This window comes from Uranotaenia lowii, chromosome 3 (assembly GCF_029784155.1).
Source record: "Uranotaenia lowii strain MFRU-FL chromosome 3, ASM2978415v1, whole genome shotgun sequence".
Taxonomy (NCBI): Eukaryota; Metazoa; Arthropoda; class Insecta; order Diptera; family Culicidae; genus Uranotaenia; species Uranotaenia lowii.
In genome coordinates this window covers 211,514,500-211,521,878 of record NC_073693.1, presented here as the reverse complement: position 1 = coordinate 211,521,878, position 7,379 = coordinate 211,514,500, and the positions used below count along the sequence as shown (strand labels likewise).

Sequence of the window (7,379 nt, the reverse complement as noted above, 5' to 3'; positions counted from 1 at the left end):
TCGACTCCGGTCTCCAGCGATCCCAAAACTTTAAGTTACTGACCAACGTTTTGAAAGGAAAATTCCAAGTAATGACAATTGCAAAATTAAAACTATAAATTAAAAATCAACACAAAGCAAATAATAAACAAATTAAAAATAGAAAAACTTACACTAATATTACAAATTAAATAATCCGGATTTGTTGACTTATTCAATAATTATTAATTATATTTGCGATTTTCAAAATATTTTTTTTTTGAGTGTACATCTTTTCTATAGTCGGAACTGATCTAGATAAGTTAATAAAACCAAACCTTATTTGAGTTTCCTTTGGTGGGAGTGTAATAAAAATCGAACTGTCAAACAAAAAAAAGAAAAAGAATAAAAAGACAAAACCAAAAAGAACAACTACAAGGAAGAGAATTATTGCAGAAAAGCGTGGTAAGTCCTAACTCAATTTGTTTTTCAACTATTTCCTCTATTTTTCGCATTTTAGGACTATTTGTGGTATCCTGTTAGCGACGATCGTCGAATATGGTATGGGCCCTGATCTTTTCGTGTTGTTGCCCTTCAAATAGGAACCATAGAGGGGAATTTAAAAACAAATTGACCCGGGTCTTACAGCCTAAAGGGGTAAGTAATTGTTGAATATAGAACATTTGATGCATTTGAGCTTTTGTGATGTGTGATTTTTCCGTTGTATATTGCCGGAACATCAATCGGATTCACCGTTACTCCTCATAAAACTCCTCCGTCGGTGAAATGCTGTACAAGATGCAACACAATTTCTATCATCTTGTATGCAAGTTCACTGACTGTTATTTTTCTGTAAGAATAGGGTGGATCCAAAAAACAAATAAATATATATATTTTTTTTTAATTTTAAATTGTAATTTTTTTTTTTTACTTCTATTTCACCTGCAGGTTTTCATTGCGATTGACTCTACAACTAGGAATTACGAGATGTACCTTCAAGCAATGACAGGAAGACAATTTTATTGGCCATTACCGCACTGGATTTCATCATGCCCGGTTACTGCAGGGGTTCACGTAAGTTTTCTTTTAATATTAGAGTTTCTTCATTTTTTTTTTTCACCAAATTCATTTGAAGGACCGAACAAAACACAAATAAATGGACATTTTTGTTCCAAACTGAACACAACTACAAACCACTAGGGTTTCAGCATCATTTACACGTCGAAACAAATATTTTTTTTTCACGGTTTCCACGGTCAGCACGCATATTTAAACTCTATTTCAATAACTTTTTCTTCAATCGTGCAACTTATCACTTTTAAATTGATTAAAAGTAAGAAAGTTTCTTTAACTGGGAACTCATATTTTCTTGAACTTAAAATACTTGATGCACAAAAAAAAAAATTTTTTTCCACGACAAATTTTGAACCATCACATTATGCACGAAGGTCGGCGGCTGAAAAAACCCCTAGGGCTCGTCCGTTTAAATCCGACACTTCGTAGGAACTTGTTCCTTTTTTTGACATCACTATGCATGGTGTATAAACAGGACCAAGCTTTGCGTTAAAGTTGTTTCCAGCTGAAGATTGTTTGAATGCTCGTTTAAAAATTCGTTGTCCGACATAAAATGTCGGTGAGTATGGCTTGTGTCTCAGGTCGTATTTCTTTTTAGTGGATTCATGGCACTTCCTAAGGTTTTCTGTCACTATCTCATACACTTTTGTATTGACGCATTTAAACTTTTCCATGCGTTCTTCTTCAGATCTTTCATCATTTGGTTCCAATTCATGTTCTAATCCTCGCGTTACAATTTCACTGCCAAACAGGATCTTATGAGGCGTAAACTTTGTAGAAGCGTGAATAGTGTTGTTGAGCACATATTCTATCTCAGAGATTCGACTGTCCCACAGCCTTTGGTCCTGACGAACGTAAGATCTAATCATTGCGTTTATCGTTCGATTAACGCGTTCGACCGGGTTTGCCTGGCTTCGATGACGGGAATTGGCCCAATGTTGCACCTCATATTTGTGTAGTAGGGCTTGAAACTCCTTCGATAAGAACGTTGATGCGTTGTCCGAAATCAAAATTTGTGGGACCGACAGCTTCCGAAACCACTGGTCCTCCAAAATGGTGCATAGACTACTAGACGAGATCTTCTTCACAGGAACAAGCAGGCTGTACTTAGAAAATAAGTCGAGGACGACAAGCAAGTGAGCATTACCCTGCTTGCTCCTGGGCAGAGACTGTATGTAGTCTATGCACACAATTTGGAAAGGCCTGTTTGAAATCCGCTGCTTTCCCATTTCGGGGACGGTTGAATGGGTAACGTGTTTATTTTCTTTGCAAGAATCACAGCGTGCAATCTGTTTTTTAAGGTCGCTTGCCATTCGCGGCCAATAATATCGCCGCTTCAACGATTCAATGCACTTTTCATATCCAATATGAAGTTTTTGTGCATGCTGCTGTTGCATCACACCAAGACGTTGAGATTTCGGAACACACTCTCTCCACTCGAAGGAGTAATCGAGTACGACCGATTTAGAAGATACTAATTTATACAGTTTTTGATTTGTAATTCTGAAGTCGAGATATTTTTCAGGATCATTTTGTACTGCTTCAAATAGATTTAGGTACCACCGATCATCTGATTGTGGCTCCAGAGACTCAATGGAGCGAGAAAGAGCATCCGGGACTATGTTGTCCTTCCCCTTACGATGCTTAACTTCCATATCATATTGCTGGAGTGTAATACTCCAGCGACTGAGACGGGAAGAGGATTTCCATTTAGCACGCATTATAAATGAGAGAGCTGAGGAATCGGTTATGAGCGTAAAACGGGTGCCTTCGATGTAGCACCGAAATTTTTCTATGCAGCGAAGGGCTGCAAGGCCTTCTTTTTCTGCGGCGTGGTAATTCAACTCAGCTCCCCGCAACTTTTCCGAATGGAAAGCTATTACCCTCTCCACCCCTTCTTGTACCTGCGTGAGCACACCAGCGATTGCAGTGTCGCTCGCATCTGTTTGGACGCAGAACGCTCTGTTGAAATCAGGGTTGGCCATCACAGGAGCCGTGATGAGCTTCTCCTTGATAGCCTGGAATGATCCTTCTGCTGCGTTATTCCACTGCACTCTCTTCGGCTTGTTTTTCAACAAGTCGGTGAGAGGTGCAGTGAGTTCACTAAAGTTCGAGATGAATCTGCGGTAGTAGTTTGCCATACCGAGAAATCTACGCAAGGATCTGACCGAATTGGGTGCCTGATACCCCAGGATCGCTTGTATACGATCGGGGTTAGGCCGAAGTCCGTCTCTAGACAATATGTAGCCCAAGTACGGAAGCTCATAGCAGCAGAAGTTTGATTTTTGGAGATTGATGTAAAGGTTTGCGTCCCGCAATCGTCTGGCAAGCTCACGCAGTTTTTCCAGATGTTCCTCGAAAGAATTGCTAACTACTACTATGTCATCCAGATACACGAAAATAAAGGGTTCTAAGGCCCCGTGACCCAAAACTCGGTCCATGACCTTACTTAAGGTTGCAGGGCTGTTGACTAAACCAAATGCAAGGCGCTGGAATTGGAATAAACCTTTTCCAGGTACGGAAAACGCCGTGAATTTTCGTGAATCCGGATGCATAGGCACTTGTAGGAATGCCTGTGACAAATCAATCGTCGACAGGTACTTGAATTTGCCAAGATGGCTTAAAATGCGGTTTTGGTGGGGGAGAGGGTAAGCATCGCGTTTGGTACGTTCATTAAGTTTCCTGGCGTCCAGGCAAAGTCGGACTTCATCACTATCCCTTTTCTTAACCGGTACTATTGGCAAAGACCAATCTGAGTCGGAAGGTTCGATAATCCCCTCATCTAACATCTTGTCCACCGCCAAATGGATTTTCCGCTGAATTTCCGGACTCCACGGGTACGGATTTTTTCTGACAGGTTCAGCGTGTGCGAATTCTTCTTTCAGCTCAATTCGGTGCTCTAGTAGACTGGTTTTACCAAATTTACCTGGACCTGCTACTAAAAACATTTGCTTAACTTTCTCTAACTGACTTTTTTTTTCTTTACTAATTTCCTCTTCTTCTTCTAGATCAATACCTACATCTTCGTCGACAGATTCTACAGATTCTTGGATGGTTGGTCGGATTCCGAACTTGCGCCAAAAGTCGTAACCGAGAATGCAACGTCTATTGAGATCAGGAGCTACGAGCACAGGCATCAACCTGGTGATTCCATTAAATGTGATCGGCAACTCGACGGACCCTAATACTTCTAAATGTTGGCCTCCGGCCGTGGATAGATTGATGTTGGTAGGTATAAGTTTCAATTTTAAACACTTTATTAATTTTCTTGCTCCTATTCCTATCACTGTCCTAGCTGCTCCACTATCAAGCAGTCCTACGACTGAAATTCCCATCAACTCGACTTTTGCAAACGGACGAGAGTCATTGTTGAGAGTAACAAGCATCGTTGCAATCTCGATATCCTCATTGATGTCACCGTCCATGCGAGCATAGCCGAGTTGATGAAGAATCTCTGTCGTAGAATCTGTCTGTAGTGTTTGAGGTCTGGTGGAGTTTTCTCTAGACTTGCCCTGCCTCATTGGGCAGTCCCTTTCACGTTTTTTGAGAAACAGTACGGGCACTCTGTTGCCGGAAATCCTGGAAAACCACACGACATACAAAAACAGTTCCTGTCCCTCCTACACTCGGTAAACCCGTGCCCTACTTCGCGACAGTTGAAGCAAACCCCATGTCGCGGCGGAATGTAAGCTTTAACTATCCGTTGCAGAGCGCTGGTTCCACTGGGACCAGGAATGGGTTCTGTTGGAGCCGACATATGACTTGTTTTCCAGCTCTTTCCGTTTCCTGAATCGTCCTTCTTTCTTTCACCTCTATCCAATGGCTTGCCAGAAGTTTTCTGAAAGTTTTTGTTTCCTTCTGATCGTGGCTGTTGATATCGGTCACGGTTTTGATTAGTAGGTTGCCACTTTTTTTCCCGTTGTGCTTCAGAAAAACGCGACTGGTTGATTTCCTCCACAGGCGCTGATCTACCAAAAATTCTGTTTTCCCTTCTACTGTACAACTGCCAATTTATAGCATCAAACCGTTTACCAAATTCTTTCATTTTAGGAATTGAAGTAACATTGGCTGCAAGCATGGCTATGCGACAATCTTCCCGCGTGTTCCGGAATAACAGGTCAAATTTGCGCTGTTCTTCCCAAGGACGGGATAAGTTTCGGAAGATTTTGGCCATGTCAAGATAAAAATCTTGAAATTTTTCTCTCGGTCCTTGGCGCCGATTCGCAGCTTGGCGTTCGTAGGCATAATCCATGTCCACAGGTAAGAATTCTAGTTTAAGTTCTTCCACTAACTGTGCCCATGTATTGATAGATCCACTAACTTCCATATACCAAGACCTAGCCTTCTCTGTGAACAAATGGTGAGCATACTGAATAAGTTCTGCTTGTGAAAAGCCCTCCGAACGAGCAATGAACTCGACCTCCTTTACGAATTCATTAAGTTTTCGGCCATTATCCATGCCATCGTATTTGATCATCCATTTGTGCACTGGGAGACGGTTAGATTTTGGCATATTTTCTCTAGGATGCTGAGTTACGGATTCCACCTTCTCCTCCGGCTCCTTTGCTTTCAGACTTCCCATAGAACTGTTCCGTTCCTTTAGCCAGGCCAAAAAATCCTTGGGCTTTTCATTTCCTTTGTCTTCTTTACGCTGTTCCTTTCCATCCTTGAGAGTGCTGTTAGTGACCTTGTTGGCACTTTTCTTTGCCTTTTTAGTGGCCAGCTTAGATTCCAAAGCTTGAACTCTTTGTAGTAGTCCTTGCATAAGGGTCATCATCTGTTTACATTCAGCTGCTACCTGTTCATCGCTGTCGCTATCCTCATCATCCTGATCGGTGCTATGTTCTGGTTCATTCCCATTATCATTCACTTCCGGTTCCAGTGGGTTATTCAAAAGAACCATATCTTCTACATGCTGCTCCTCAGGTTCAGGCTCAGCACGAACTCTATTAATGCTCCCATTGATTAAATCCAATTCTGCGTTCCGCACTTCTGGATGGGGTGAAGCCAGCGAAAAGAACACATTGATAAGTTTAAGGCATTCGCCGGCTATCAAGGCCAGGGACTCCAAATCATTTTCTTCAGTAGTGAGATTTTTCAATCTCTCCATTCGGAAAAGGATGTGAAGAATCCTGGTCTTGAAGCTCTGCTCAGGTGCTCTTTTTGCTCGCCCTCCCTCCAAGAAGCTGGAAATTGAGTTTAATTTTTCCGCACACACTTGTAATTCAACTTCCACTGATTCACTAATGAATGCGTGATCAACTCTTAACTGATTTTTTTCTTTTTTTAGATCCATTCGTAACAATCGTTCGCACTGGTTACGCGTCAGACTCGCATCGACAGGAATCTTTCTAATATGCAGCTCGTATTCAAGCTCGTCTTCTGTCAGGTGAGCCGGATTCAACGAATGATATTGGGAAAGCAGGTGTGACATTTCCATTTTGCTTAAGATGGTACAACGTTGCAGGTGAAATATTTAAATAGATTTTAAAAGAACGACTAACCAAAGTATTAACACAATGATTAGATTAGAATAAATTAGTTAAATTAAAATTTACATTAACACACATTAAAATAATAATTACAAATAAATGCGTATTAATAAAATGTTGCGATAAGCATAAGGACTGGACCGAATATAATTATTACACTGGACTACCAGGTCGGCTCAAAATCTTAGTATGATAAATTAACGATTTTGAAATTGAGTCCAAATATTTAGCAAACTGAAACAAATAAATTTACGTTACTATATTAACAAAACTAAACAACTAACAAATTAAAATCGGAGCCTAAATCCAGAAGGAACAACAGTGTGCTTGATTAAAAAACAATTTTGAATATGGGCCAAAATGAGAAATTTAGAGCTAAGATACTAGAAAAATTAAAAGGTTTTTTGGTTTTGGTTTTGATTTTTATTTCCTCCCTCCACCGAAGAAGAAAATTTTCCGGATTATCGTGAAAATTTTTACTTTCCGACTTTAATCAATTATTAGGTTTTTCAAGTTGTTGGTTGCTTCATCAATTTTCGTTAGACGTCCAGAACCCCTAGAAATTGGACAAATATCCCAAAGAATAGTTGTATAATCCCAAAACGTAGTGTGTTAAACAAATTTCTTCAAGCTTCTGGGCGTTTTCCCAGAGACTCACGCAAGACGGGCTTTTGTAAGAAGTGTCTACCGAGCAACTTAAATCGTTGTGAGCAATTTTAGTTGGGCGCCAAGTGTAACAAACGGCTCGCTAGCTGACAACTAGGCAGAAACCCCCCGAACAACACCTCAGGGTCGGCTAAAGCTAACGCGAACAATGCCCAAGAAAACACTTTAACTTCACCCGTCGTAATTTCC

The 7,379-nt window shown here is 40.8% G+C and overlaps 1 long non-coding RNA gene across 1 annotated transcript; it reads left to right on the top strand.

The window, feature by feature from the left end:
• Positions 1 to 327: 327 nt before the first annotated feature.
• On the top strand, positions 328 to 6,808 carry LOC129755472 (uncharacterized). Its single transcript, XR_008739262.1, has 6 exons — positions 328 to 423; positions 479 to 615; positions 907 to 1,032; positions 4,041 to 4,260; positions 5,083 to 5,292; positions 6,323 to 6,808. It is a non-coding gene; the product is annotated as an uncharacterized LOC129755472 (long non-coding RNA).
• Positions 6,809 to 7,379: the final 571 nt, after the last annotated feature.